The 8,060-nt window shown below is 41.1% G+C and overlaps 1 protein-coding gene across 1 annotated transcript in view; it reads right to left on the bottom strand.

The window, feature by feature from the left end:
* PELI2 (pellino E3 ubiquitin protein ligase family member 2) overlaps positions 1-8,060 on the bottom strand; it is a 202,227-nt gene that overhangs the window by 141,719 nt on the left and 52,448 nt on the right. The window lies entirely within an intron of this gene.

Below are 8,060 nucleotides of genomic sequence, written 5' to 3'. Positions count from 1 at the left end.
TAGAAACAAATGCCAATGAAAACACGATGACCCAAAACCTATGGGATGCAGCAAAAGCAGTTCTCAGAGGGAAGTTTATAGCAATACAAATCCTACCTTAAGAAACAAGAAACATATCAAATAAACAACCTATCCTTACACCTACAGCAATTAGAGAAGGAGAAAAAACCCCAAAGTTAGCAGAAGTAAAGAAATCATAGGGCTTCCCTGGTGGCGCAGTGGTTGAGAGTCCGCCTGCCGATGCAGGGGACACGGGTTCGTGCCCCGTTGCAGCAAAAGCAGTTCTCAGAGGGAAGTTTATAGCAATACAAATCCTACCTTAAGAAACAAGAAACATATCAAATAAACAACCTATCCTTACACCTACAGCAATTAGAGAAGGAGAAAAAACCCCAAAGTTAGCAGAAGTAAAGAAATCATAAAGATCAGATCAGAAATCAATGAAAAAGAAATCAATGAAACGATAGCAAAGATCAATAAAACTAAAAGCTCCTTCTTTGAGAAGATAAACAAAACTGATAAACCATTAGCCAGACTCATCAAAAAAAAAAGGGAGAAGACTCAAATCAATAGAATTAGAAATGATAAAGGAGAAGTAACAACTGACACTGCAGAAATAAAAAAAATCATGAGAGATTACTACAAGCAACTCTATGCCAATAAAATGGACAACCTGGAAGAAATGGACAAATTCCTAGAAATGCACAAACTTCCAAGACTGAACCAGGAAGAAATAGAAAATATGAACAGACCAATCACAAACACTGAAATTGAAACTGTAATTAAAAATTTTCCAACAAACAAAAGCCCAGGACCAGATGGCTTCACAGGCGAATTCTATCAGACATTGAGAGAACAGCTAACACCTATCCTTCTCAAAGTCTTCCGAAATATAGCAGATGGAGGAAGACTCCCAAACTCATTCTATGAGGCCACCATCACTCTGATACCAAAACCAGACAAAGATGTCACAAAGAAAGAAAACTGCAGGCCAATACCACTGATGAATATAGATGCAAAAATCCTCAACAAAATACTAGCAAACAGAATCCAACAGCATATTAAAAGGATCTTACACTATGATCAAGTGGGGTTTATCCCAGGAATGCAAGGATTCTTCAATATACGCAAATCTATCAATGTGATAAACCATATTAACAAATTGAAGGAGAAAAACCATATGATCATCTCGATAGATGCAGAGAAAGCTTTCGACAAAATTCAACACCCACTTATGATAAAAACCCTCCAGAAAGGAGGCATAGAGGGAACTTTGTTCAATATAATAAAGACCATATAAGACAAACCCACAGCCAACATCGTCCTCAATGGTGAAAAACTGAAACCATCCACATAGACCAGGAACAATACAAGGTGGCCCACTCTCACCACTATTACTCAACATAGTGTTGGAAGTTTTAGCCACAGCAATCAGAGAAGAGAAAGAATTAAAAGGAAACCAAATTGGTAAAGAAGAAGTAAAGCTGTCACTGTTTGCAGATGACATGATATTATACATAGAGAATCCTAAAGACGCTACCAGGAAACTACTAGAGATAATCAATAAATGTGGTAAAGTAGCAGGATACAAAAGTAATACACAGAAATCTCTGGCATTCCTATACACTAATGATGAAAAATCCAAAAGTGAAATTAAGAAAACACTACCATTTACCACTGCAACAAAAAGAATAAAATGTCTAGGAATAAACCTACCTAAGGAGACAAAAGACCTGCATGCCGAAAGTTATAAGACACTGATGAAAGATATTAAAGATGACACAAATAGATGGAGAGATATACCATGTTCTTGGATTAAAAGAATCAACATTGTTAAGACAACCCTCCGAATGGGAGAAAATATTTGCAAAGGAAGCAACTGACAAGGATTAAGCTCCAAAATTTACAAGCAGCTCATGCAGCGTAATATTAAAAAACAAACAACCCAATCCAAAAATGGGCAGAAGACCTCAATAGACATTTCTCCAAAGAAGATATACAGATTACCAACAGACACATGAAAGAATGCTCAACATCATTAATCATTAGAGAAATGCAAATCAAAACTACAATGAGGGTTTCCCTGGTGGCGCAGTGGTTGAGAGTCCGCTTGCCGATGCAGGGGACGCAGGTTTGTGCCCCGGTCCGTGCAGATTCCACATTCCGCGGAGCGGCTGGGCCCGTGAGCCATGGCCGCTGAGCCTGCATGTCCAAAGCCTGTGCTCTGCAATGGGAGAGGCCACAACAGTGAGAGGCGCGCGTACCACAAAAAAATAAAAATAAAAAACAAAAACTACAATGAGATATCATCTCACACCGATCCGAATGGCCATCATCAAAAAATGTACAAACAATAAATGCTGGAGACGGTGTGGAGAAAAGGGAACCCTCTTGCATTGTTAGTGGAAATGTAAATTGATACAGGCACTATGGAGAACAGTATGGACATTCCTTACAAAAAGTAAAAACAGAACTACCATACGACCCAGCAATCCCACTACTGGGCATATACCCTGAGAAAACCATTATTCAAAACAAGTCATGCACCAAAATGTTCACTGCAGCTCTATTTACAATAGCCAGGACACGGAAGCAACCGAAGTGTCCATCAAGAGATGAATGGATAAAGAAGATGTGGTACATATATACAATGGAATATTACTCAACCATAAAAAGGAACGAAACTGAGTTATTTGTAGTGAGGTGGATGGACCTAGAGACTGTCATACAGAGTGAAGTAAGTCAGAAAGAGAAAAACAAATACCGTATGTGAACACATATATATGGTATCTGAAGAACAAAAACAAAAGGTCATGAAGAACCTAGGGGCAGGACAGCAATAAAGACGCAGACGTAGAGAATGGCCTTGAGGATACGGGGAGGGGGAAGGGTAAGCTGCGACAAAGTGAGAGAGTGGCATGGACATACACTACCAAACATAAAATAGACAGCTAGTGGGAAGCAGCTGCATAGCACAGAAGATCAACTTGGTGCTTTGTGACCACCTAGAGGGGTGGGATAGGGAGGGTGGGAGGGAGGGAGATGAAAGAGGGAAGAGGTATGGGGACATATGTATATGTATAACTGATTCACCTTGTTATACAGCAGAAAGTAACACACCATTGTAAAGCAATTATACTCCAATAAAGATGTTAAAAAAGAAAAAAAAAAGCTGTAGCAATTTTAAAATCGAGGATAATGATAAACAGATGATTCTTTGCAAGAACAGAAGGCTTCAGCTTCACAATGAATGTGCAGTGGAGATATGCCACCACTGTCTCTAAGAGCCAGGCTGGACAGACAGACAGTGAGTGCTGCAAAAAGACCCCACTAAAGTCTACAAAATTAGCTTGAACTAATGAGTTCACACTGAAATTTGTATTATTAGTTTTTACCACTTCTCCCAGTTACTGTTACATTATCCACTGACCGAAAAGGAAGAGTTTTAATATCTCGTCAAGCAGTCGAGCCATCCCAGTGGGAACAGCTTAAGAGCAGCCCTGGTTGTAACAACTACATTAAATAGCCCCAATTTTTCTCTGAACTGTCACTGCTAGACCACTGATATTTTCCATTCTGAAATAATGCCAACTGGAACAAAGTGATATTCAATTACTTCTTAAAAGTAAAAATACCCAAAAAAGGAGATTTCAATAAAGCACAATCTAAGAAGGGAAAACCATGATGAAGAGTTTTCCACAGTAATGTTGCTAAATTTAAACCACGTTACCAGCAAAATATTTACTTATCAGACAGCATCACCATCCCCACCACAACCATCTACTGTTTACTGATTAAATAAGAGCAAAATCGTTGCCCCACATCATTAAAAAGTAAACGAACAAGCATAAATCGACTTAAATTCTCAGTCATATTCTGCCACTCCCTCTGCTAATCACCCTTCAATGTTGCCCCTTGGAAAAAAATCCAAATTCTCCAAGCAGGACCCCAAGAGCTCTAGACCTCCCTGCTCGCCTGGCTAACTCCTCTTTACCGTTCAGCTCACAGCTCACAGGCCACTTCCTCAGAGATCCTCCCCCTTCCACCCAGACTAAACTCTGTGCCTCCTCTTCTCATAGCACCGTATTCTTTTTCCACACCATGCTTTTCAAAATATTCAGATAAACGTGTATCCACGTGATTACTTATTGTTTGCCTACTCACGAGACGATTAGCTCCACGCGGACATGTTTTGGTCCCTGTAGTACATCCAATACCTAGATGATGGCTGGCCACAGAAAAGGACTAGATAAATATACGTGGATGAATAAATTGCTAAATGCCCTATATCTACGTAATAGACCTGCTAAAAGTAAAACAGGGCTTCAGGTTTTTCTTTTAACACCTTACATAACAGAAGAAATATCTTTGAGTATTACTATTTCAAGAGCAAATAGGTACACAAATGAAGATTACACAAATCTTGATTACACAAATAGCAATTACACAACAGTGGCACATACTTGCCACCCTCATCTGACTTAGCTTGGACACGGGGATGCATGGAAGACTAAGAGGGCCCATTTCCCAGCTGCCACTGCCATCAGCAAAGGGGTCTCCCTGGTCTGCCCCCAGACAGTGGGGCAGAAGGAATGACTGGGGCAGAGGGAAGAAAAAGCATGGTCAGAGGCCAAGCACTCCAATTCTAACAATGGTAATCACCCCACCCTTCCAGAGCTCACTTGCACACCTCCAGTGAAAGATGACCCTTTCATTACCAATACTGCAGAATCACAAATTTCACAGGAAAGCACTGCTGGTTCCAGTCAAACAGCCTCTGCCAAGTACTACCACACACCCTGGCCTTCTGATGGGAAACAGGGTGAGAGAGAAGGAAGATGAGAAAAACAATCCGGCAGGGCCTGGGAAGGGCCCAGAGCCAGGGACGCACAAAGAAGGGTGAGAAAGGGAATCTGGGGTGAAGTTTAACACATAACTGGAAGAGCCAAGTGGGCTAACAACCGTGGCAAATAAGGACAGGCTAAAGGGCTGGAAGCTCTGATGAAATCTGATAAGGAGAGTATATGTGTACACGAGTAGAATGAACTGGAGGTCATGGTAACTTACAAGTGACAATGGGCTATAAGGTCCACTGTATCTGTGGGAAATGTGGAACAGAAGTGACAGTCCTTGAAATTGAAAGAGTTACAGCAGTATGCACCACAGATGCTCATGTTCGGTTGAATACAGCCCGGGGAGTCACAGAGACTAAGGTGGGGACGGAGTCAGCGAAAACATGCAGAAGGGTGATCTATAGGTCAATGAGGGCAGGAGGCAGGGGAAGAGACAGCTTAGATGAGTAAGGTAGGGTTACAAAAGAAGAGACTGAAATGGAAACAAAATGAAATCATTTCTAATGCCATGAACTGGAAAAGATGGAAAAAGAACACATTACTGAAAAACCAGGATTCAGTTAAGGTAAGGTAGTAGAAGGAGCATTTGAAGAAAAGGTTAAATACCTAAGAGACTTTGTCTAGGAGGCCAGCAGAGCAGGTGGCAGCAGGAGCGGCCGGGCAACACGGTCCGGGGATGGGAGCTTGAGGCGGAACAGGAGGAGGGAGGGATTTGTGACTAAGGTGCTAGGTTCAGGTAGGATGACATACTATGCACAAGGCCCCCAACATACAGGTACCAAGATAAATAAGAGAAAGGCGATACGGGGTAGGTGATCAGCTCACAATAAATATGCCTGGTCCATTCATCTCCCTTGGACATGGTTGACTGACCCTGTACAGGCCTATCAGATTCTCTTTCCTGAAAATTAAAAACCTTTCAAAGTGATTGAAGGTAGTTGGAGCCACTTTATAACACCCTGGAAAGAATATCTATGTTAACTCCTGTGGATACTCTGGTTCTCTTCTCTCACAAAACCTGGTTACTCAATTTTCCCCCGATTCTGAGAGCTGTGCCTACCCTAACCTTTAATAATGTCTCCATGTATGCTTTGTTTGTTTTAGCCAGAATCATTTCTGTTGCTTATAACCAAAGTATCTTTCCTGATTTAACATGGCTTCTGCCCATAGCTAACTCATTTTATAAATGAGGAAACGGAGGCCCTGAGAATTTTTTTTTTTTTTTACAGGTTATAAGACCAAAACCTGGGACTTCCCTGGTGGCACAGTGGTTAAGAATCGATGCCTGCCAGTGCAGGGGACATGGGTTCGAGCCCTGGTCCGGGAAGATCCCACATGCCACAGAGCAACTAAGCCCGTGCACTACAGCTACTGAGCCTGTGCTCTAGAGCCCACGAGCCACAACTACTGAAGCCTGCACGCCTAGAGCCCGTGCTCCGCAACAAGAGAAGCCACCACAATGAGAAGCCCGCGCACCACAACGAAGAGCAGCCCCCGCTCGCTACAACTAGAGAAAGCCCGCGCGCAGCAGCAAAGACCCAACACAGCCAAAAATAAACAAATAAATTTATTTTTTAAAAAAAGACCAAAACCCAATTGTCCCTACTATACTACTCTCAGCAATTTTTTAAAAAACAGATTTAGACAGACAGCTTCCAAAAGACTTATAATCCAAACAACGTCAGATAAAATCTAGGTATAAAGGTAAAATAGAAAAAGCCTAAAACTGGAGCAGATGGAGGTGGCTAATGAGTCTGGAAGAGCCACGATCTTCTAATAGTAGCTAGTGGAGGATATAGTTCATATTCTACTGTAACATGAAGCCGGTGTAACGGAAGATTTCTATAAATTTTTTTTAAATATCTAAAGCCCTTGTGTTAATATAAAATTTGGATTAAAAAAAAGTAAATGTAAAAAGGTACAGAGCCAGAGAAAGGAAAGAGAAATATCAACATATAGACAAAATTATAAAGACCGTGTCTATAATAGCAGAATATTTTTGGCATCATCACATGCTTAAAAACATTTGTCTTGGTATCCTTCCCCTCCAAATATTTTGGGACTGTAAAACGTTTCTCATACTTCCTTGACCTTCCAAGATTCTGTGGCCATTTCACTTCCTCCTTTTCTCAGAACCTTCGTAAGGCTGATTTCCTTTGTTTACCCTATCAAGTGTCCTTTCCTCCCTAAAACTTTCACTTTATTTCCCTTTTTCTAGCCTAAAACTTGGCCACTATGTATTATTCTTCCCTGTCTCCCTGGTGCTTGATATTTTCTCATCTAACCACTCCCTCCCTAACCCAAGACAGTCTGGACTGGCACATTCTCACAAACTTTTTCCGAGGCACTGCCTCAGAAAGAACAACAGGAACTTTTTATAAAAACGTTAACAGAGGTGACCTGTTGCTAACACTGAGGATAAATACCACATATGCTTCCATGAAGCTGTTCATTTCTCTCTGAACCATGGGTTTTCAGTAAAAAATGGGAAGCAAGTCTCTCATTTATTCCACATGGTCCAAACCTATTATGATAAACAAACCTGGTGGCACAGTGGTTGAGAGTCTGCCTGCCGATGCAGGGGACACGGGTTCGTGCCCCGCTCCGGGAAGATCCCACGTGCCGCGGAGCGGCTGGGCCCGTGAGCCATGGCCGCTGAGCCTGCGTCCGGAGCCTGTGCTCCGCAACGGGAGAGGCCACGACAGTGAGAGGCCCGCGTACCGCAAAAAAAAAAATTGTTTTAAATAAATAAAAAGGAAACTATATTACACATTAAGTAACGTATTTAATTAAAAGATAATCTAATAGACGATATCAGCCAGAATGGAAATTCAGGGTTCCCCTCCACTTATATATCAAAAAACAAATGAAATAATCATAAAAAAATGAACATTTTATATACTTCAAACTTACAAGAGGAATATGTATCATAGACTTCTTAGAGCACTTAGCTCTGTTTACTTCCAATCTTTCTAATAATTACACAAATTCAATTCCATGTACATGTAGATTATGTGAAAACACCCACTCCTTAAGTAACAGAAGGGAAACAGCAAATCTTAGTGAGCTTTATATCAAAATTTAACATAAAAACTCTCTTCAGGATAAAGAACATCATTTATCTTTCAACCATAACTATTCTAAATTGATAGTATGCTGATTCCACTATATCCTAAGTCAGTCGTTCATTATGGGGTGAGGACTGGG

This window comes from Neophocaena asiaeorientalis, unplaced genomic scaffold, assembly GCF_003031525.2.
Source record: "Neophocaena asiaeorientalis asiaeorientalis breed wild unplaced genomic scaffold, Neophocaena_asiaeorientalis_V1.1 scaffold768, whole genome shotgun sequence".
NCBI classification, from domain to species: domain Eukaryota; kingdom Metazoa; phylum Chordata; class Mammalia; order Artiodactyla; family Phocoenidae; genus Neophocaena; species Neophocaena asiaeorientalis.
Note: the sequence above shows the minus strand (reverse complement) of the source record. Positions and strands in the feature narration are given on the sequence as shown.